This window comes from Phyllobates terribilis, unplaced genomic scaffold, assembly GCF_046119375.1.
Source record: "Phyllobates terribilis strain yellow unplaced genomic scaffold, ASM4611937v1 Scaffold_1__5_contigs__length_1240528914, whole genome shotgun sequence".
NCBI lineage: Eukaryota > Metazoa > Chordata > Amphibia > Anura > Dendrobatidae > Phyllobates > Phyllobates terribilis.
Genome location: NW_027362761.1, coordinates 219,452,885 through 219,477,208, shown reverse-complemented (window position 1 = coordinate 219,477,208; position 24,324 = coordinate 219,452,885). Strand labels below are relative to the sequence as shown.

At 44.1% G+C, this 24,324-nt stretch overlaps 2 pseudogenes; one reads left to right on the top strand and one right to left on the bottom strand.

Annotated features, from left to right (window-relative positions):
* Positions 1-9,314: 9,314 nt before the first annotated feature.
* Positions 9,315-11,327, bottom strand: LOC141166403 (E3 ubiquitin-protein ligase TRIM36 pseudogene; annotated as a pseudogene).
* Positions 11,328-11,823: 496 nt separating this feature from the next.
* Positions 11,824-13,853, top strand: LOC141166411 (E3 ubiquitin-protein ligase TRIM36 pseudogene; annotated as a pseudogene).
* Positions 13,854-24,324: the final 10,471 nt, after the last annotated feature.

Genomic DNA, 24,324 nt, shown 5'->3' with positions numbered 1-24,324 from the left:
AGACTTTGAAAAAGTCTATTTCTGTGAGGCCGGTGGTGTCAAACTTGATTCCTGATTCCGCTACGAAATCAGGAATCAGCGGCTCATAATTTTCGGGGGGTGAAGTCCATATAGGCTCAGTAGTGGGGGGCGCTGGAACATCTCTCCTGCGACGACGGCGGGGCGGGCCAGCAGAACCTGAGGAAGAAGAGAAGGAGGAAGACGACGAGGAGTCGGAGAAACAAAGAAATGTGGGATCCTCACCCTCACTGTCAGTGTCAGTGTCGGAGGCAAGATTAGCGTAAGCCTCCTCCGCTGAATACTGAGTTTGGGATGAGCAGGACATTGTTTGTTATGTATGTGGTGCGTGTGTGTCAATACTTTGAGAGTGTGTGTGTGTCAGTACTTTATTTAGAGTGTGTGGAAAAAGGAAATACTGTATGTGGTGCAAACAGCGAGCACGAGTGTGGATTGGTGAACTATGCCACCGATCAACACTCGGCGGCTGCTGGATGTGCGCACAAATGTGTGGGGAGTGGGAAGAGGGGAGGATGAGGGGAGATCAGATTACTTACCAAAGTCCTCTCTGTTCTTCTATCAGGACCGGGAGCCCGGCGCTGGAGACCGGGAGCCCGGCGCTGGTGACCGGGAGCCCGGCGCTGGAGACCGGGAGCCCGGCGCTGGAGACCGGCGCTGGTGACCGGGAGCCCGGCGCTGGAGACCGGGAGCCCGGCGCTGGTGACCGAGAGCCCGGCGCTGGTGACCGAGAGCCCGGCGCTGGAGACCGGGAGCCCGGCGCTGGAGACCGGGAGCCCGGCGCTGGAGACCGGGAGCCCGGAGCAGGAAGACGGGAGCCCGGAGCAGGAAGACGGGAGCAGGAGACCGGTACTGGAGCTGGAGATCAGAAGCAAAAGAATTAACAGGGACACTGGGGTGAGGCGGATTGGGGTGGGAAGGGGGGTAAAAAGACAGGGGAGTGGGAAGAGGGGTAAAAAGACAGGGGAGTGGGAAGAGGGGGATTGGGGTGGATGAGGGGAGATCAGATATAGGACTTACCAAAGGGTCAGCAGGACTGGAACAGAAGACCCAGAGCAGGAGCCCGGGAGCCCGGAGCAGGAGACCAGGAACCCGGAGCAGGAGACCAGGAGCCCGGTGCAGGAGACCAGGAGCCCGGTGCAGGAGACCAGGAGCCCGAAGCTGGTGACCGGGAGCCCGGCACAGGAGCCCGGAACAGGAGACCAGGAGCCTGGTACAGGAGACCAGGAGCCCGGTGCAGGAGACCAGGAGCCCGGTGCAGGAGACCAGGAGCCCGAAGCTGGTGACCGGGAGCCCGGCGCAGGAGCCCGGAACAGGAGACCAGGAGCCCGGTGCAGGAGACCAGGAGCCCGGAGCAGGAGACCGGTACTGGAGCTGGAGATCAGAAGCAAAAGAATTAACAGGGACACTGGGGTGGGAAGGGGGGTTAAAAGACAGGGGAGTGGGAAGAGGGGGATTGGGGTGAATGAGGGGAGATCAGAGATGGACTTACCAAAGGGTCTGCAGGACTGGAACAGAAGACCCAGAGCAGGAGACCGGGAGCCCGGCGCTGGTGACCAGGAGCCCGTCGCTGGTGACCGGGAGTGGAGCTGGATACTCGGACCAGAGCTGGAGACCGCTGCAGGACACAGAAAAAAAGGTAAGGGGGGGGGTAAAAATAGGGGGGAGGGGGGATTGGGGTGGATGAGGGGAGAACAGACTTACCAAAGTCTTCTCTGCAGGATCAGCAGCAGGCTCTGGAGCAGGAACCACAGCAGGTCAGGAGCAGAAGATCCAGGACGCTGGAACAGAAGATCCAGGACGCTGGAACAGAAGATCCAGGACGCTGGAACAGAAGATCCAGGACGCTGGAACAGAAGATCCAGGACGCTGGAACAGAAGATCCAGGACGCTGGAACAGAAGATCCAGGAGCAGCGGCAGCAGCAGCGACTGGAACAGTGAGAAGATGGTCTTGTGGTGTCACAGAATATTCTGTGGCACTACAAGGCCCAGCACAGACACATCAGATGTGATCGCTCTGTAGAAATCCTCACCAAATGTGAGGGTCTGCAGGGCGGTCACAGGGTGATGATGGGGTGGTGACAGGTGGAGGTAATCTGATTGGAGCAATCATTGATGACATTGATTGCTCCAATCAGAGTACTTAAATACAGGTGACCAGGCGGTCACAGGGAGGTGTCACCTTTCTGTGACCCCCTGTGGTGCATGTTGTGCCCCAGCCATCTGATTGGTGACACTGATTGCACCAATCAGACATGGCTGGAGCAGAGCACGCACCACAGGGGGTCACAGAAAGGTGACACCTCCCTGTGACCGCCTGGTCACCTGTATTCAAGTACTCTGATTGGAGCGATCAATGTCATCATCGATCGCTCCAATCACAGCAGTCTGGGGGCTTGAATCACTTTACAGGGGGTCATGGGGCGGTGACAGGCAGGTCACAAGCCGGTCACCGCCCCATGACCGCCCTGTCACCGCGCGGTCGCGCTACGATCGGTGCGATCGATGTGATCGGCGATCGCACCGATCATAGCAGTCCGGGGCCAGGGCTGGGGTGTCCTAGCAACAGTCTAGGATCGGTGCTCATAGGAGCACCGATCCTAGGCTGCAGATCACTGTTTCCGGCAATCACATTGCCGGAAACAGTGAGAAATGCTGTGATTGGCTGTTCAGATTTGAACAGCCAATCACAGTGATCGCTGGTGCGGGGGGGCGGCGACAGCCCCCGGGATGATGACGCCATCTACCAGGAGGTAAGATGGCACCGTAACTTTAATGCTGTCACCGCGACTTAAGTCGCGGTGCCGCATTAAAGATATGACGTACTAATACGGGTCTGGGCATTAAGTCCCAGTGCACAGACGCGTATTAGTACGTCAGATGTCAGTAAGGGGTTAAAGACATATAGCACAGGGCCACAGTATTGACATATTCCCATTAGAAAGGAAAGAGTCTGCTATACAGTTATAGGGTATGCAGTGAGTCCAAAGGCTGACCAAATTTAGTAAAAACCCCACTAAGAATATAAAGACACATAGTGCAGGGCCACAGTAACAACAAATTCCCATTAGAAAGGAGAGAGTCTGCTATACAGTTATAGGGTATGCAGTGAGTCCAACGGCTGACCATATTTAGGAAATACCCCACTAAGAAATTAAAGACACATAGAGCAGTGTCACAGTATCAACTAATTCCCTTTAGAAAGGATAGAGTCTATTATACAGTTATAAGGTATGCAGTGAGTCCAACGGCTGACCAAATTTAGGAAAAACCCCACTAAGAAGGTAAACACACATAGAGCAGGGCCACAATAGCAACAAATTCCCATTAGAAAGGAGAGGGTCTGCTATACAGTTATAGGGTAGGGAGTGAGTCCAACCGCTGATGAAATTTAGGATAAAGAACACTAAGAATTTAAAGACACATAGAGCAGGGCCACAGTAATGACAGATTTCCATTAGAAAGGAAAGAGTCTGCCATACAATTAAAGGGTATGCAGTGAGTCCAACGGCTAACCAGTTTTATGGAAAACCCCACTAAGAATTTAAAGACACATGGAACACGGCCACAATAATGACACATTCCCTTTAAAAGGAGAGGGTCTGCTCTACAGTTATAGGGTATTCAGTGAGTCCAACGGCTGTTTAGTTTTAGGAAAAAACCTACTAAGGATTCAAAGACACATAGAGCAGGGCCACAGTAACAAATGTGACATGTTCATATTAGAAAGGAGATGTTCTGCTATACATTTATAGTGTATGCAGTGAGTCCAACGTGTGACAAATTTTAGGAAATCCCCTCTAAGTATTTAAAGACAAATATACTAGGGCCACAGTAACGACAAATTCCCATTAGAAAGGAGAGTGCTATACAGTTATAGGGTATGCAGTGAGTCCAACGGCTATCCAAATTTAGGAACGACCCCACTAAGAATTTAAAGACACATAGAGCAGGGCCACAGTAATGACACATTCCCAATAGAAAGGAGAGAGTCTGCTATACAGTTATAGGGTATGCAGTGAGTATAAAGGCTGAACAAATGTAGGAAAATCCCAACTAAGAATTAAAAGACATATATACCAGGGCCAAAGTAACTACAAGTTCCAATTAGAAAGGAGAGAATCTGCTATACAGTTATAGGGTATGCAGTGAATCCAGAGGCTGACCAAATTTAAGAAAAACCCCACTACGAATTTAAAGACACATAGAGCAGGGCCACAGTAACGACAAATTCCCAATAGAAAGGAGAGAGTCTGCTATACCGTTATAGGGTATGCAGTGAGTCCAACGGCTGACCAAATTTAGGAAAAACCCCACTAAGAAATTAAAGAAACATAGAGCAGGGACACAGTAAAGAAAAATTCCCATTAGAATGGAGAGAGCCTGCTATACAGTTATAGGGTATGCAGTGAGTCCAACGGCTGAGCAAATTTAGTAAAAAAAACACTAAGAATTTAAAGACATATAGAGCAGGGCCACACTAATGACAAATTCCCATTAGAAAGGAGAGGGTCTGCTATACAGGTATAGGGTATGCAGTGAGTCCAACGGCTGACCAATTTTAGGAAAAAAAACACAAATAATTTAATGAAACATAGAGCAGGGCCAAAGTAACAACAAATTCCCTTTAGAAAGGAGAGAGTCTGCTATTCAGTTATAGGGTATGCAGTGAGTCCAACGGCTGACCAAATTTAGGAAAAACCCCACTAAGAAATAAAAGACACATAGAGCAGTGCCACAGTATCGACAAATTCCCTTTAGAAAGGATAGAGTCTATTATACAGTTATAGAGTATGCAGTGAGTCCAACGGCTGACCAAATTTAGGAAAAACTCCACTAAGAAGTTAAAGACACCTAGAGCAGGGCCACAATAGCAACAACTTCCCATTAGAAAGGAGAGAGTCTGCTATACAGGTATAGCGTATGCAGTGAGTCCAATGGCTGACCAAATTTAGGAAAAACCCCACTAAGAAGTTAAAGACACATAGAGTACGGCCACTGTAATGACAAATTCCCATTAGAAAGGACAGAGTCTGCTATACAGTTATAGGGAATGCAGTGAGTCCAACGGCTGACCAAATTTAGTAAAGACCCCACTAGGAATTTAAAGACACATAGAGCAGGGCCACAGTAACAAGTACGACATGTTCTTATTAGAAAGGAGAGAGTCTGCTATACAGTTATAGGGTATGCAGTGAGTCCAATGGCTGACCAATTTTAGGAAAAAACTCACTAATAATTTAAAGATACATAGAGCAGGGCCACAGTAATGACAAATTCCCCTTAGAAAGAAGAGGGTCCGCTATATAGTTATAGGGTATGCAGTCAGAGCAACAGCTGATCAATTTTAGGAAAAATCCCATTATGAATTTAAAGACACATAGAGAAGGCCACAGTAATGACAAATTCTCATTAGAAAGGAGAGAGTCTGCTATACAGTTATAGGGTATGCAGTGAGTCCAACTGCTGACGAAATTAAGGAAAAACCCCACTAAGAATTGAAAGAGACATAGAGCAGGGCCACAGGAATAAGGAAGACATGTTCCCATTAGAAAGGAGAGGGTCTGCTTTACAGTTATAGGGAATGCATTAAGTCCAAAGGCTGACCAATTTTAGGAAACACCCCACTAAGAAATTAAAGACACATAGAGCAGGGCCACAGTAACAAAAAATTCCCATTAGAAAGGAGATATCCTGCTATACAGTTACAGGGTATGCAGAGAGTCCAACGGCTGACCAAATTTAGGAAAAACCCTACTAAGAAGTTAGATACATAGAGCACGATCACAGTATCAACAAATTCCCATTACAAAAGAGAGGGTCTGCTATACAGTTATAGGCTATGCAGTGAGTCCAACGGCTAACCAAGTTTAGGAAAGACCTCACTAATAATTTATGGACACATAGAGCAGGGCCACAGTAACAACAAATTCCCATTAGAAAGGAGAGAGTCTGCTATACAGGTAAAGGGTATGCAGTGAGTCCAATGGCTGACCAAATTTAGGAAAAACCCCACTAAGAATTGAAAGACACATACAGCAGGTCCACTGTAACAAGTACGACATATTCCCATTAGAAAGGAGAGGGTCTGCTATATAGTTATAGGGTATGCAGTGAGTCCAAAGGCTGACCAAATTTAGTAAAAACCCCACTAAAAATTTAAAGACACATAGAGCACGGCCACTGTAATGACAAATTCCCTTTAGAAAGCAAAGAGTCTGCTAGACAGTTATAGGGTATGCAGTGAGTCCAACGGCTGACCAATTTTTGGAAAAACCCCACTATGAATTTAAAGACACGTAGAGCAGGGCCACAGTAATGACAAATTCCTATTAGAAAGGAGAAATTCTGCTATACAGTTATAGGGTATGCAATGAGTCCAACTGCTATCCAAATTTAGGAAAGACCACACTAAGAAATTAGAGACACATAGAGCAGGGCCACAGTAACAAGTAAGACATGTTCTTATTAGAAAGGATAGAGTCTGCTATACAGTTATAGTGTATGCAGTGAGTACAAAGGCTGACCAAGTTTAGGAAAAACCCTACTAAGAATTTAAAGACACATAGAACAGGGCCACAGTAATGACACATTCCCATTAGAAAGGAAAGGGTCTGCTTTACAGTTAAAGGGTATAGAGTCAGTACAAAGGCTGACCAAATTTAGGAAAAACCCCACTAAGAATTTAAAGACACATATGGCAGGACCACAGTAACAACACGTTCCCGTTAGAAAGGAGAGAGTCTGCTATACAGTTATAGGGTACGCAGAGAGTCCAATGGCTGACCAAATTTAGGAAAAATCCCACTAAGAAATTAAAGAAACATAGAGCAGGGCCACAATAGCAACAAATTCCCATTACAAAGGAGAGAGTCTGCTATTCAGTTATAGGGTATGCAGTGAGTCCAAAGGCTGACCAATTTTTGGAAAAACCCCACTAAGAATTTATAGACATATAGAGCAGGGCCACAGTAACGACAAATTCCCATTAGAAAGGAGAGAGTCTGCTATACAGTTATAGGGTATGCAGTGAGTTCAAAGGCTGACCAAATATGGGAAAAACCCCACTAAGAAGTTAGACACATAGAGCACGACCACAGTATCAACAAATTCCCATTAGAAAAGAGAGGGTCTGCTATACAGTTATAGGGTATGCACTGAGCCCAACGGCTGACCAAATTTTGGAAAAACCCCACTAAGAATTTATGGACACATAGAGCAGGGCCACAGTAATGACAAATTCCCATTAGAAAGTAGAGAGTCTGCTATAAAGTTATAGAGTATGCAGTGAGTTCAACGGCTAACCAAGTTTAGGAAAGACCTCACTAATAATTTATGGACACATAGAGCAGGGCCACAGTAACAACAAATTCCCATTAGAAAGGAGAGAGTCTGCTATACAGTAATAGGGTATGCTGTGAGTTCAACAACTGACCAAATTTAGGAAAGACCGCACTAAGAATTTAAAGACACATAGAGCAGGGCCACAGTAACAAGTACGACATGTTCTTATTAGAAAGGAGAGAGTCTGCTATACAGTTATAGGGTATGCAGTGAGTCCAACTGCTGACGAAATTAAGGAAAAATCCCACTAAGAAATTAAAGACACCTAGTAACGACAAATTCCCATTAGACAGCAGGGCCAGAGTAACGACAAATTCCCTTTAGAAAGGAGATAGTCTGCTATACAGGTATAGGCTATGCAGTGAGTCCAACGGCTGAACAAATTTAGGAAAAACCCCACAAAGAAATTAAAGACACATAGAGCAGGGCCACAGTAACGAAAAATTCCCATTAGAAAGGAGATATCCTGCTATACTGTTATAGGGTATGCAGTGAATCCAACGGCTGACTAATTTTAGGAAAAACCCCACTAAGAAGTTAAAGACACATAGAGCACGACCACAGTATCAACAAATTCCCATTAGAAAAGAGAGGGTCTGCTATACAGTTATAGGGTATGCAGTGAGTCCAAAGGCTGACCAAATTTAGGAAAAACCCCACTAAGAAGTTAAAGACACATAGAGCAGGGCCAAAATAGCAACAAATTCCCATTAGAAAGGAGAGAGGCTGCTATACAGTTATAGGGTATGCAGTGAGTCCAAAGGCTCACCAAATTTAGGAAAAAACCCACTAAGAATTTAAAGACACATAGAGCAGGGCCACAGTAACGACAAATTCCCATTAGAAAGGAGAGAGTCTGCTATACCGGTATAGGCTATGCAGTGAGTCCAACGGCTGACCAAATTTAGAAAAAACCCCAGTAAGAATTTATGGACTCATAGAGCAGGGCCACAGTAACGAAAAATTCCCATTAGAAAGGAGATATCCTGCTGTACAGTTATAGGGTATGCAGTAATTCCAACGGCTGACCAATTTTAGGAAAAACCCCACTAAGAAGTTAGACACATAGAGCACGACCACAGTATCAACAAATTCCCATTAGAAAAGAGAGGGTCTGCTATACAGTTATAGGGTATGCAGTGAGTCCAACGGCTGACCAAATTTAGGAAAAACCCCACTAAGAATTGAAAGACACATACAGAAGGCAGGGCCACAGTAACAAGTGCGACATGTTCCCATTAGAAAGGAAAGGGTCTACTATAGAGTTATAGGGTATGCAGTGAGTTCAATGGCTGACCAAATTTAGGAAAAACCCCACTATGAATTTAAAGACACATAGAGCAGGGCCACAATAGCAACAAATTTCCATTAGAAAGGAGAGAGTCTGCTATACAATTATAGGGTATGCAGTGAGTCTAACGGCTGACCAAATTTAGGAAAAACCCCACTAAGTAGTTAAAGACACATAGAGCAGGGCCACAGTAACGAATACGACATGCTCCCATTAGAAAGGAGAGGGTCAGCTATACAGTTATAGGGTATGCAGTGAGTCCAACGGCTGACCAAATTTAGGAAAAACCCCCACTAAGAACTTAAAGACACATAGAGCAGGGCCACAGTAACAAGTACGACATGTTCATATTGGAAAGGAGATGTTCTGCTATACAGTTATAGGTACACCTAAAATAATCTAGAATTAAATGTTTCTAGACAATAAAATCTGATATTTCATTCTTAAAAAAAAAAAAGCCCTTTAAAAGGAGAGTAATTGTAAGGGACAGACGTTCAGACACATACATCGGATAAGAAAGCTTATTTCTGTGGCCTTCAGCTAAAACAGATGGTGGAATGACATTTAAAATGACGAGAAGGAGGTGCAAAAGCGTGGAGGACAGCTTTAGACATGTATTTGAGAACTCTGCACATAACGAGAGAACAATAATCGATTTCTTGGTTACATTTCTTGAGAATCCAAGTGTTTTTCAGTAATTACTTCCTCCAAACGAATTGCTCCACCGCCCATCAAGGCAAACGCGGGATACATTGTTCCGATGCAATCCACTGCTCTTTCATACAGACATTTCATGTTGGTGGCATTGTAGAACCCCACTTTTCCCTTTTCATAGTCCAGACAAACCCCTATTCGGACAGGCAGAGGGAGAATGCGCTCCCCATAAGTGGTGGAAACATTAGACGCTTTGGGGATAAAGAGCTTTCTCATGCCTATTGTAGCCAAGGTGAAAGGCTGGGGCGAGTTAAAGGCAACATCTTCACTGCCACTGTCGTGACCACTATCCTGATCATATCTGGGACTACTAATGTCACAAGGGTTATGGAGCCATTCTTGCAGCTTGATATCAGACGCAACTCCAACTTTCACCATGTATGAGTAAGGCTCGACCGAGAAGGCCCAAAAATGCTTGCCCTTAGTGATGCCAGCATCGCCAATAATGTAGTCAAGGCACATGTAACACCCTACTTGAACACGTTCAGCTCCGAGTAGTAGGGGACGACCGGCGACACTTTCCATGTTGTTCCTTCTGTCGTTAAGCATCAGGTGCTCCTTGTTAAAGCCACATTTATCATCAAACAGAAAGCTGAACACTGGAGCAGGTGGTGTCTGGAGGACGACTTCTTTGCTGTGGGTGCTGCACATGGAGCCCCTAAGGCCCTGCACCCGGAAGCAGTAGGAGCTGTTTAGGTCCAGATCAGAAATGACTTTACTTGTACTTGTTGCTTCAATTTCATTCCATGAAGGATCTTGATTTTTATCAAGTTTGCTGTACTCCAGAATATAGCCATCTGTGAAGCCGGAGTCGTTACGCTGATTCCAGCAGATCTTTGCGTTGTTGTACACTCTGCTCTCATCCGTATTGATCTGCGGCACCTCTAGAGCTTTGGAGAAAGACAAGTCATTCAATAAACCTTCTTCCTTAGAAATATCAACCAAATAGTCTTCAAAGCTGGAACCTGCAGCTGGGCGGAAAGTTTTCAAAGATTCTGAAGCTTTCTGAATTCTGGTTTGGAGCGGCTTTGCAGTTTGAACAAAGCAGGAGTGATCAGTCTCCTTCAAGACTTCTTGTGCATATCCCACCAGCCCATTATTCTCCAGGAGGCCCTGATATTCCTCCAGCTGACTCTGTAGTTTCTCTAATCTAGAGGTCTGGGAACGCTTTATAGACTGCAGCACAAATGCTTTCCTATCTTCCAAAATATTAAATAGTTTCTCAAAGTTGTAGGTAGCCTCTTCTATGGCTTGATCTACATTGCTCTCAGTTCTTCTGATTAAAATCTCCAGTTCTGTTATCTGGGTCTTCACTTGACTCTCTTTGCTGATAAGATAACTGATGCCCTTGCTAAGCTTCTCCTTCAGCGTTTTGTAGATGTTGCTCATGGTGGTCACTCTGTGGTTTGCATGTGATCCTGAGAGTTTACACAAATGACAAACCGGTCTTCTGCAGATTTCACAATACATGTCCACCTTCTCCGACTCGTGATCAGGACACATGAGCACTTTAGGTCTGAAGTTTGTTGTAGGTGCACCATATTCATGCTGGGCTTTGATGGTCCCCCAGGGATGGTTGATCTTGAAGCATTCATTGCAGAAGCTGGCGCTGCAATCCAAGCAGCTCTTTGTAGATTGTTGGAATGGAGGTTTGCAAAAGTCACACATGATGGCGGTAGCAGCGCGAGTCGCCTGTCTGTAGCGTTCTACTATAGACTCCAACGTAAAGTTCCGAAAAAGGCCATTAATTCCTCGCTCTCCAAGGTCCACGTCACGTAAGCAGCCGGGACACGACAATGAAGTAATTCTAGGGGTTAAAGAATTGCGCTTCGACAATGATCTAAGGAGTCTATTGATCCTCTCTATGCTGGGTGACTGCATGCGGACGCGGGGGCTTCCAGGTGTTGACGTTTCGGAGCTCACATCCCTAGAGTCCTCCAGAGACATGAAGAGCAGCTCCTTCACACACTTGTGACAGATGCTGTGCTGACATGGTAAAATCAGTGGCTGTGTGTACAACTCCTTACAGGCAGGGCATAAAAGCTCACGCTCGATATTTCTGATGGTAACTTTGCTGTTCCCAGCCTCCGGCACCTGCTCAGTCTCCATCCTCGGAGCGGTCACCGCACGACGAGCCGCAGAGCGCAAGACGTGTCCTGGTTATCGCTCGTGTGCCGCGCTTTACGTATTACAGCGGCCGCTGCTCGCTCACTGTTACGTCACAATCGGTGCATAGAACGCGGGGCTCTGGAAGTTCCTGACTGCGCCCCTTAATGTATCTGCGGCTTGACGTGCGGTGACCGCTCCGAGGATGGAGACTGAGCAGGTGCCGGAGGCTGGGAACAGCAAAGATACCATCAGAAATATCGAGCGTGAGCTTTTATGCCCTGCCTGTAAGGAGTTGTACACACAGCCACTGATTTTACCATGTCAGCACAGCATCTGTCACAAGTGTGTGAAGGAGCTGCTCTTCATGTCTCTGGAGGACTCTAGGGATGTGAGCTCCGAAACGTCAACACCTGGAAGCCCCCGCGTCCGCATGCAGTCACCCAGCATAGAGAGGATCAATTGTCGAAGCGCAATTCTTTAACCCCTAGAATTACTTCATTGTCGTGTCCCGGCTGCTTACGTGACGTGGACCTTGGAGAGCGAGGAATTAATGGCCTTTTTCGGAACTTTACGTTGGAGTCTATAGTAGAACGCTACAGACAGGCGACTCGCGCTGCTACCGCCATCATGTGTGACTTTTGCAAACCTCCATTCCAACAATCTACAAAGAGCTGCTTGGATTGCAGCGCCAGCTTCTGCAATGAATGCTTCAAGATCAACCATCCCTGGGGGACCATCAAAGCCCAGCATGAATATGGTGCACCTACAACAAACTTCAGACCTAAAGTGCTCTTGTGTCCTGAACACGAGTCGGAGAAGGTAGACATGTATTGTGACATCTGCAGAAGACCGGTTTGTCATTTGTGTAAACTCTCAGGATCACATGCAAACCACAGAGTGACCACCATGAGCAACGCCTACAAAACGCTGAAGGAGAAGCTTAGCAAGGGCATCAGTTATCTTATCAGCAAAGAGAGTCAAGTGAACACCCAGATAACAGAACTGGAGATTTTAATCAGAAGAACTGAGAGCAATGGAGATCAAGCCATAGAAGAGGCTACCTACAACTTTGAGAAACTATTTAATATTTTGGAAGATAGGAAAGCGTTTGTGCTGCAGTCTATAAAGCGTTCCCAGACCTCTAGATTAGAGAAACTACAGAGTCAGCTGGAGGAATATCAGGGCCTCCTGGAGAATAATGGGGTGGTGGGATATGCACAAGAAGTCTTGAAGGAGACTGATCACTCCTGCTTTGTTCAAACTGCAAAGCCGCTCCAAACCAGAATTCAGAAAGCTTCAGAATCTTTGAAAACTTTCCGCCCAGCTGCAGGTTCCAGCTTTGAAGACTATTTGGTTGATATTTCTAAGGAAGAAGCTTTATTGAATGACTTGTCTTTCTCCAAAGCTCTAGAGGTGCCGCAGATCAAAACGGATGAGAGCAGAGTGTACAACAACGCAAAGATCTGCTGGAATCAGCGTAACGACTCCGGCTTCACAGATGGCTATATTCTGGAGTATCGCAAACTTGATAAAAATCAAGATCCTTCATGGAATGAAATTGAAGCAACAAGTACAAGTAAAGTCATCTCTGATCTGGACCTAAACAGCTCCTACTGCTTCCGGGTGCAGGGCCTTAGGGGCTCCATGTGCAGCACCCACAGCAAAGAAGTCGTCCTCCAGACACCACCTGCTCCAGTGTTCAGCTTTCTGTTTGATGATAAATGTGGCTTTAACAAGGAGCACCTGATGCTTAACGACAGAAGGAACAACTTGGAAAGTGTCGCCGGTCGTCCCTTACTACTCGGAGCTGAACGTGTTCAAGTAGGGTGTTACATGTGCCTTGACTACATTATTGGCGATGCTGGCATCACTAAGGGCAAGCATTTTTGGGCCTTCTCAGTCGAGCCATACTCATACATGGTGAAAGTTGGAGTTGCGTCGGATATCAAGCTGCAAGAATGGCTCCAAAACCCTTGTGACATTAGTAGTCCCAGATATGATCAGGATAGTGGTCACGACAGTGGCAGTGAAGATGTTGCCTTTGACTCGTCCCAGCCTTTCACCTTGGCTACAATAGGCATGAGAAAGCTCATTATCCCCAAAGCGTCTAATGTTTCCACCACTTATGGGGAGCGCATTCTCCCTCTGCCTGTCCGAATAGGGGTTTGCCTGGACTATGAAAATCGAAAAGTGGGGTTCTACAATGCCACCAACATGAAATGTCTATATGAAAGAGCAGTGGATTGCATCGGAACAATGTATCCCGCGTTTGCCTTGATGGGCGGTGGAGCAATTCGTTTGGAGGAAGTAATTACCGAAAAACACTTGGATTATTCTCAAGAAATGTAACCAAGAAATCGATTGTTGTTCTCTCGTTATGCGCAGAGTTCTCAAATACATGTGTAAAGCTGTCCTCCACACTTTTGCACCTCTTTCTCATCATTTTAAATGTCATTCCACCGTCTGTTTTAGCTGAAGGCCACAGGAATAAGCCTTCATATCCGATGTATGTGTCTATACAGTTATAGGGTATGCAGTGAGTCCAACAGCTGACCAATTTTAGGAATAACCCCACTAAGAATTTAACTTCTTTACGACATAGGGCGTATTAGTACGTATCTGTGCCCTGGGACTTATGGACCAGATACGTATTAATACGCACTGGCGATTTCGCCCGCACACAGGCTGTGCGGGCGCGATCGCCGCCGGGTGTCAGCTGATTGTCACAGCTGACACCCGGTACTATGTGCAGGGTGTGCACCCCTCCCGGAACATTAACCCCCGCAATGCTGCGATCGAAGTCGATCGCAGCATTGCAGTGGCTAAGGGGAGGTGATCGGTGTACTCACCTCCTCTTCCAGCCTCCAGCGCTGTCTGCCGCGGCTTCCTGGATGTTGCCATGACGTCCCGATGTCGTCATGACAACATCCGGGTCACCAGACAGCAGGAAGATTTTTTGGACATGTGCAGTGCATTTCCAAACTATCTTCTCCCTGTCCAGCTCTGACAGCCTGCATGGCACAGGGATGGTGCTCCATTCCTGTGTCATGCAGGCGATCAGAGAAAAAAAAGTGAAAGTCCCATAGTGGCACAAAGTAAAAAAGTAAAAAAACTGTCATAAAGTGAAAAAAAAAAAAATTGTAAAAATATAAAAAAAAAAATAATCACCAAAAATAAAAATATAATGTACCCATCAATAATTATTATTATGAAAAAAAAACAATAAAAGTACACATATTTGGTATCGCCGCATCCGGAACGACCTGACCTATAAAATTGTCCCACTAGTAAACCCCTTCAGTGAACACGGAAAAAAAAATAAAAAAAACACGAAGCAAAAAACAATGCTTTATCACCATACCACCAAACAAAAAATGGAATAACACGCGATCAAAAATACGAATATAAATAAATACAGTACCGCTGAAAACGTCATCTCGTCCCGCAAAAAACAAGCCGCCATACAGCTCCATCAGCTGAAAAATAAAAAAGTTATAGCTCTCAGAATAAAGCGATGCTAAAAAATAATTTTTTCTGTAAAATTGCTTTTGTTATGTAAAAGTGCAAAACATAGAAAAACTATATAAATGTGGTACCGCTGTAAACGTACTGACCCAAAGAATAAAGCTACCTTATCAATTTTACCACATGCGGTACAGAATAAAATAAATAAATAAAAAAAACAATTCCTGAATTGTTGTTTTTTGTTTATTCTGCCTCGCAAAAATCTGAATAGAAAGCGATCAAAAAATGTCACGTGCCTGAAAATGGAACCAATAAAAACGTCAACTCATCCCGCAAAAAGCAAGCCGTCATATGACTCTGTCTGCCAAAATCTGGAAAAATTATAGCTCTCAAAATATGGCGATGCAAAAACTAGATTTTACAAAAAATACGTCTTTTAGTGTGTGACAGCTGTCTATCATAAAAACCCCATATGATTCTGGTATCGCTGTAGTCGCACCGACCCGAAGAATAAAATCGTCTAATCATTTATACTGCACTAGGAACGGCGTAAAAATTAAACTCTCAGGTTAGGGTTGTGCTAGGGTTAAGGTTGGGCTAGGGTTAGGGCTAGGGTTAGGGCTGGGGTTGGGGTTAGGGTTGTGATGGGGTTGGGATTTTTTTCAAAAGTAAGAAAAAAAGATGACGATATGGCGACTAGTGTTGAGCGCAAGTGCTCACTACTTGAGTTTGCATCGGGTGCTCGGGTATGCACTGAGTATCGTGGGTATTTGAGTGACATGCTCGAGTCTCCGCCCCATATGCTTCGCGGCCAAAAAAACTTTGCGGGGATTGCCTGCCATGCATGAGCGATCCCCGCATGTTTTTTTTTGGGTGTCTAATAACCCTGAAACATGCGGGGCAGGGACTCGAGCATGTCACTCGAGCACACGCAGTACATGGTGCATACCTGAGTACCCGATGCAAACTCAAGTAGTGAGCACTTGCGCTCAAGACTAATGACAACTTATTCAATATGATGACCTAATGTTATCAAATTTTGTGTCGTACCTCTGGGTTCAAAATGTTCACTATACATCTTGATAAAATCCTTGAGGGGTCTAGTTTCCAAAATGGGGTCACTTGTGGGGGGTTTCCACTGTTTAGGCACATCAGGGACTCTCCAAACGCGACATGGTGTCCGCTAACAAATTGAATGGAAAATCGGCTCAAATTGTTAGCAGACACCATGTTGCGTTTGGAGAGCCCCTGTGTGCCTAAACATTGGAGCTCCCCCACAAGTGACCCCATTTTGGAAATTAGACCCCCCAAAGCACCTATATAGATGCATAGTGAGCACTTGGAACCCCTAGGTGCTTCACAAATTGATTCGTAAAAAAGTATTTTTTTTCCACTTTTTCATTTTTACGAATCAATTTGTGAAGCACCTGGGGGTTCCAAGTGCTCACTATGCATCTAGATAGGTGCCTTGGGGGTCTAGTTTCCAAAATGGGGTCACTTGTGGGGGGTTTCCACTGTTGAGGCACATCAGAGGCTCTACAAACGCAACATGGCGTCCGCTAATTATTCAAGCAAATTTTACAATCAAAAAGTCAAATGGCGCTCCTTCCCTTCCGAGCCCTGCCGTGCACCCAAATAGTGGTTTTTCCCCACATATGGGGTATCTGCGTGCCCAGGGGAAATTGCACAACACATTTTGGGGTCCATTTTTTCTTGTTACCACTGCAAAAATAAAAAAAAAATTGGGTCTATTGTAACATTTTTGTGAAAAAAATTAAATGTTCATTTTTTTCTTCCACATTCCAAAAATTCCTGTGACGCACCTGAAGGGTTAATAAAGTTCTTAAATGTGGTGTTGAGCACCTTGAGGGGTGCAGTTTTTAGAATGGTGTCACTTTTGGGTATTTTCTGTCATAAAGACCTCTCAAAGTGACTTCAAATGTGATGTGGTCCCTAAAAAAATGGTTTTGTAAATTTTGTTGGAAAAATGAGAAATCGCTGGTAAACTTTTAATCCTTATAGCTCCCTAACAAAAAAAATTTCAGTTCCAAAATTGTGCTGATGTAAAGTAAACATGTGGGAAATGTTATTTATTAAGTATTTTGTGTGACACATCTCTCTAATTTAAGGGCATAAAAATTCAAATTTTGAAAATTGCAAAATTTTTGACAAATTTCCGTTTTTTTCACAAATAAACGCAAGTGATATAGAAGAAATTTTATGACAATCATGAAGTACAATGTGTCACGAAAAAACAATCTCAGAATCAGGGGGATCAGTTGAAGCATTCCCGAGTAATTACCTCATAAAGTGACAGTGGTCAGAATTGCAAAAATTGGCCTGGTCATTAACGTGCAAACCACCCTCGGGGGTAAAGGGGTTAAAGACACATAGAGCAGGGCCACAGTAATGACAAATTCCCATTAGAAAGTAGAGAGTCTGCTATACAGTTATAGGGAATGCAGTTTGTCCAAAGGCTGAGCAAATTTAGGAAAAACCTCACTAAGAATTTAAAGATACACAGAGCAGGGCTACAGTAACGAAAAATTCCCATTAGAAAGGAGAGAGTCTGCTATACAGTCATAGTGTATGCAGTGAGTCCAACGGCTGACCAAATTTAGGAAAAACCCCAATAAGAAATTAAAGACACATAGAGCAGGGCCAAAGTAACGACAAATTCCCATTAGAAAGGAGAGAGCATGCTATAGAGCTATAGGGTATGCAGTGAGTCCAACGACTGACCAAATTTAGGAAAAAAACCACTAAGAATTTAAAAACACATAGAGCAGGGCTACAGTAATGACAAATTCCCATTAGAAATGATAAAGTCTGCTATACAGTTATAGGGTATGCAGTGAGTCCAACAGCTGAACAAATTTAGGAAAAACCCCACTAAGAAGTTAAAGACACATAGAGCAGGGCCACAATAGCAACAAATTCCCATTAGAAAGGAGAGAGTCTGCTATACAGTTATAGGGTATGCAGTGAGTCCAACAGCTGAACAAATTTAGGAAAAAACCCACTAAGAAGTTAAAGACACATAGAGCAGGGCCACAATAGCAACAAATTCCCATTAGAAAGGAGAGAGTCTGCTATACAGTTATAGGGTACGCAGTGAGTCCAACGGCTAACCAAATTTAGGAAAAAACCCACTGTGAAGTTAAAGACACATAGAGCACAGCAACAGTAACGACATATTCCCATTAGAAAGGAGAGGGTCTGCTATACAGTTATAGGGTATGCAGTGAGTACAAAGGCTGACCAATTTTTGTAAAAACCCCTCTAAGAATTATGGACACATAGAGCAGGGCCACAGTAACGACAAATTCCCATTAGAAAGGAGAGAGTCTGCTATACAGTTATAGGGTATGCAGTGAGTCCAAAGGCTGACCAAATTCAGGAAAAACGCCACTAACAATTTAAAGACACATAGAGCAGGGCCACAGTAATGAAAAATTCCCATTAGAAAGGAGATATCCTGCTATACTGTTATAGGGTATGCAGTGAGTCCAATGGCTGACCAATTTTTGGAAAAACCCCACTAAGAATTTATGGACACATAGAGCAGGGCCACAGTAATGACAAATTCCCATTAGAAAGTAGAGAGTCTGCTATACAGTTATAGGGTATGCCTTGAGTCCAACTGCTGACGAAATTAAGGAAAAACCCCACTAAGAATTGAAAGAGACATAGAGCAGGGCCACAGGAACAAGTAAGACATGTTCCCATTTGAAAGGAGAGGGTCTGCTGTGCAGTTATAGGGTATGCAGTGAGTCCAAAGGCTGACCAGATTTAGGAAAAACCCCACTAAGAAATTAAAGACACATAGAGCAGGACCACAGTAGCGACAAATTCCAATTAGAAAGGAGAGAGTCTGCTATACAGTTATAGGGTATGCAGTGAGTCCAAAGGCTGACCAGATTTAGGAAAAACCCCACAAAGAAATTAAAGACACATAGAGCAGGGCCACAGTAACGAAAAATTCCCATTAGAAAGGAGATATCCTGCTATACTGTTATAGGGTATGCAGTGAATCCAACGGCTGACCAAATTTAGGAAAAACCCTTCTAAGAAGTTAAAGACACATAGAGCAGGGCCACAATAGCAACAAATTCCCATTAGAATGGAGAGAGTCTGCTATACAGTTATAGGGTATGCAGTGAGTCCAACGGCTGACCAATTTTAGGAAAAACCCCACTAAGAATTGAAAGACACATACTGCAGGTCCACTGTAACAAGTTCGACATATTCCCATTAGAAAGGAGAGGGTCTGCTATATAGTTATAGGGTATGCAGTGAGTCCAAAGGCTGACCAAATTTAGCAAAAACCCCACTAAGAATTTAAAGACACATAGAGCACTGCCACAGTAATGACAAATTCCCATTAGAAAGGAGAGGGTCTGCTATACAGTTATAGGGTATGCAGTGAGTCCAACAGCTGAACAAATTTAGGAAAAAACCCACTAAGAAGTTAAAGACACATAGAGTAGGGCCACAATAGCAACAAATTCCCATTAGAAAGGAGAGAGTCTGCTATACAGTTATAGGGTATGCAGTGAGTCCAAAGGCTGACCAATTTTAGGAAAAACCCCACTAAGAAGTTAGACACATAGAGCGCGACCACAGTATCAACAAATTCCCATTAGAACATAGTAACATAGTTTGTAAAGCCGAATAAAGACTTGCGTCCATCAAGTTCGACCTATTAGTTCTGTAATTGCTAAAGTTGATCCAGAGGAGGGCAAAAGCCCCAAATGATTTAGCCAATCTTCACCTGAGGAAAAATTCCCTCCCGACTCTGAAACCAGCAGTCAGAATAAATCATCCCTGTATCAACCTACTATTTTATTTTATTTTTAAGTATACACTGAAATCTGCCTGGTATCTAGAAATGCATCCAGTCCCCGCTTGAACTGGTTTAGTGAATCCGACATTACCGTCTCCTCACTCAGTGAATTCCATATTCTCACTGCTCTTACCGTAAAGAACCCCTTCCTATGCTGGTGCTTGAACCTTTTCTCTTCCAGTCTTAGTGAGTGCCCTCTTGTTACCGTAATATCCCTCCTTTTGAACAAATCCCTGGCAAGATCTCTATACTGTCCCCTAACATATTTGTACACATTTATTATGTCCCCCCTCAACCTTCTCTTTTCCAGGCTGAATAGTCCTAGTTTTGCCAACCTCTCTGGGTATTGCAGTCCTTCCATTCCCCTTATTAATTTTGTTGCCTTCCTTTGTACCTTTTCAAGCTCGTTTATATCCTTTCTATATATTGGGGCCCATAACTGAGCACAGTATTCCAAGTGTGGTCTGACCAGTGCTTTGTACAGTGGAAGAACAATGTTCTCATCCTTTGCAGCTATACCTCTTCTGATACATCCCATTACCCTGTTTGCCCTTACAGCAGCGGCCTGACTTTGGGCACTCCAATTTAGTTTGCTATCAATCAAGATGCCCAAGTCCTTCTCCATCTCTGAATTCCCCAATGATTTCCCATTCAGTGAGTACTGGTGACTTCCATTTTTCCTTCCCATATGTATGACCTTACATTTCTCCTCGTTAAACCTCATTTGCCATTTAATGCTCCACCTACCCAGCTTATCCAAATCCCTCTGTAGGTCTGCACTGTCCTCTTTTGTATTAATTGTTTTACATAACTTTGTGTCATCTGCAAATATTGATATTTTACTATTTATCCCGTTGACTATGTCGTTAATAAAGATATTGAATAACATTGGGCCTAGTACAGACCCCTGTGGTACCCCACTAGTGACGCTTACCCAATCTGAGTATATTCCATTTATAACCACCCTCTGCCTTCTATCCCTTAGCCAGTTTGCTACCCACTTGCAGACATTTTCCCCCAGCCCCATCATTCTCATTTTGTATACCAACCTATTATGTGGCACGCTATCGAACGCTTTTGAGAAGTCGAGATACACGACATCCACTGGTTCCCCCTGATCTACTCGAGAGCTAACCTCCTCGTAGAAGTCAATCAGGTTTGTTTGGCAGGAGCGATTCCTCATGAATCCATGTTGGTTCGGGATTAAAAGATTATTAGCATCAAGATGCTCCGTAATTGCCTCTTTAATGAAGCTTTCAAAAATTTTGCCCACAATGGACGTCAGACTCACCGACCGATAGTTTCCGGCGTCACTTTTTGCTCCCTTTTTGAATATTGGCACTACATTCGCCTGTCGCCAATCAAGTGGCACAGACCCAGTCTCAACAGAGTCCTTAAATATAAGATATAACGGTCTGTCTATCACATTACTTAGTTCCCTTAGTACCCGTGGGTGTATGCCATCAGGTCCTGGTAATTTGTTTATTTTAATGTTACTGAGGCGTTTCTGTACCTCAACTTGGGTTAGATTTGTCATACTTAGTGGAGGATTAAGCTTGTCACTTCTCATTTCTCCTCTTAGTTCTATTTCCTTTGTGAAAAGAGAGGTTCTGCTATACAGTTATAGGGTATGCAGTGAGTCCAACTGCTGAACAATTTTTGGAAAAACCCCACTAAGAATTTATGGACACATAGAGCAGGGCCACAGTAATGACAAATTCCCATTAGAAAAGAGAGGGTCTGCTATACAGTTATAGGGTATGCAGTGAGTCCAACGGCTAACCAAGTTTAGGAAAGACCTCACTAATAATTTATGGACACATAGAGCACGACCACAGTAACAACAGATTCCCATTAGAAAGTAGAGAGTCTGCTATACAGTTATAGGGTATGCAGTGAGTCCAACGGCCGACCAATTTTAGGAAAAACCCCACTAATAATTTAAAGATACATAGAGCAGGGCCACAGTAATGACAAATTCCCCTTAGAAAGAAGAGGGTCCGCTATATAGTTATAGGGTATGCAGTTAGAGCAACAGCTGATCAATTTTAGGAAAAACCCCACTATGAATTTAAAGACACATAGAGCAAGACCACAGTAATGACAAATTCCCATTAGAAAGGAGAGAGACTGCTATACAGTTATAGGGTATGCAGTGAGTCCAACGGCTGACGAAATTAAGGAAAAACCCCACTAAGAATTGAAAGAGACATAGAGCAGGGCCACAGGAACAAGTAAGACATGTTCCCATTAGAAAGGAGAGGGCCTGCTATACAGTTATAGGGTATGCAGTGAGTCCAACGGCTAACCAATTTTAGGAAAAACCCCTCTAAGAAATTAAAGACACATAGAGCAGGGCCACAGTAACGACAAATTCCCATTAGAAAGGAGAGGGTCTGCTATACAGTTATAGGGTATGCATTGAGTCCAACGGCTAACCAAATTTAGGAAAAAGAACACTAAGAAATTAAAGACACATAGAGTAGGGCCACAGTAACAACAAGTTCCCATTAGAAAGGAGAGAGTCTGCTATACAGATATAGGGTATGCAGTGAGTCCAACAGCTGAACAAATTTAGGAAAAACCCCACTAAGAATTTAAAGACACATAGAGCAGGGCCAAAATAGCAACAAATTACCATTAGAACGGAGAGAGTCTGCTATACAGTTATAGGGTACGCAGAGAGTCCAATGGCTAACCAAATTTAGGAAAAAACCCACTAAGAAGTTAAAGACAAATAGAGCAGGGCCACAATAGCAACATATTTCAATTAGAAAGGAGATAGTCTGCTATACAGTTATAGGGTACGCAGTGAGTCCAACGGCTGACCAGATTTAGGAAAAACCCACTATGAAGTTAAAGACACATAGAGCACAGCGACAGTAATGACAAATTCCCATTAGAAAGGAGAGAGTCTGCTATACAGTTATAGGGTATGCAGTGAGTCCAACGGCTGACCAATTTTTGGAAAAACCCCACTAAGAATTTAAAGACACATAGACTAGGGCCACAGTAATGACAAATTCCCATTAGAAAGGAGAAAGTCTGCTATACAGTTATAGGGTATGCAGTGAGTCCAAAGGCTGACCAAATTTAGGAAAAACCCCACTAAGAATTTAAAGACACAGAGTAGGGCCACGGTAATGACAAATTCCCATTAGAAAGAAGATAGTCTGCTATACAGGTATAGGCTATGCAGTTACATAGTTACATAGTTTATAAGGCCGAAAAAAGACAAGCGTCCATCGAGTTCAGCCTATTTCTTGTGCACTGCAGCTATTCCGCAGCGTTGATCCAGGGGAAGGCAAAAAAAAAACATGCGGTATAGGTCAATTTACATCATTGAGGAAAAATTCACTTCCCAACTCCAATCTGGCAGTCAGATTAAATCCCTGGATTAATTAACTATCACTAAGCATAAGATGTAATTTTATTGTTCTCAAGAAAGGCGTCCAGGCCTCTCTTGAACTCATTAAGTTAGTTGGACATCACCACTTCCTCTCCCAGAGAGTTCCAGAGTCTCACGGCTCTGACCGTAAAGAATCCCCTTCTATGCTGGTGCAGGAACCTCCTTTCCTCCAGACGCATAGTGTGCCCCCTCGTCTTTGTCACCATCCTTGGTATAAACAGGTCATGGGAGAGATCTCTGTACTGCCCCCTGATGTATTTATACATGTTTATGAGGTCTCCCCTAAGCCTTCTCTTTTCCAACGTAAATAGGCCTAATTTTGACAACCTCTCTGGGTATTCTAGTCCCTCCATTCCCTTTATTACCTTAGTCGCCCTCCTTTGTACCCTCTCTAGCTTCAATATGTCTTTCCTGAGCACCGGAGCCCAGAACTGTGCACAATATTCTAAGTGCGGCCTTACCAGCGCTTTATACAGAGGAAGAACAATGTTCTCATCATATGCCCCTATTCCTCTTCTGATGCATGCCATGACTCTATTTGCCTTCGCAGCTGCTGCAGTGAGTGCAATGGCTGACCAAATTTAGAAAAAAAACACAAAGAAATTAAAGACACATAGAGCAGGGCCACAGTAACGAAAAATTCCCATTAGAAAGGAGATATCCTGCTATACATTTATAGGGTATGCAGTGAGTCCAACGGCTGACCAATTTTAGTAAAAACCCCAATAAGAAGTTAGACACATAGAGCACGACCACAGTATCAACAAATTCCCATTAGAAAAGAGAGGGTCTGCTATACAGTTATAGGGTATGCAGAGAGTCCAATGCCTGACCAATGTTTGGAAAAACCCCACTAAGAATTTATGGACACATAGAGCAGGGCCACAGTAACAACAAATTCCCATTAGAAAGGAGAGAGTCTGCTATACAGTAATAGGGTATGCTGTGAGTTCAACAACTGAAATAGAAAAAAGAGAGGGGTCGCTCACTGGTCTATTCGGGTGCTCTGAAGAAAAAAAAAGAACATTGCAGCAGGTACGTGTTCACACTACTAGAAGTTTGACAGCCTTTTTTCTTACCATGTGTCCCTCCCATTCAGTCACTGGTGGTTTTAACTAGCTCTACCAGCC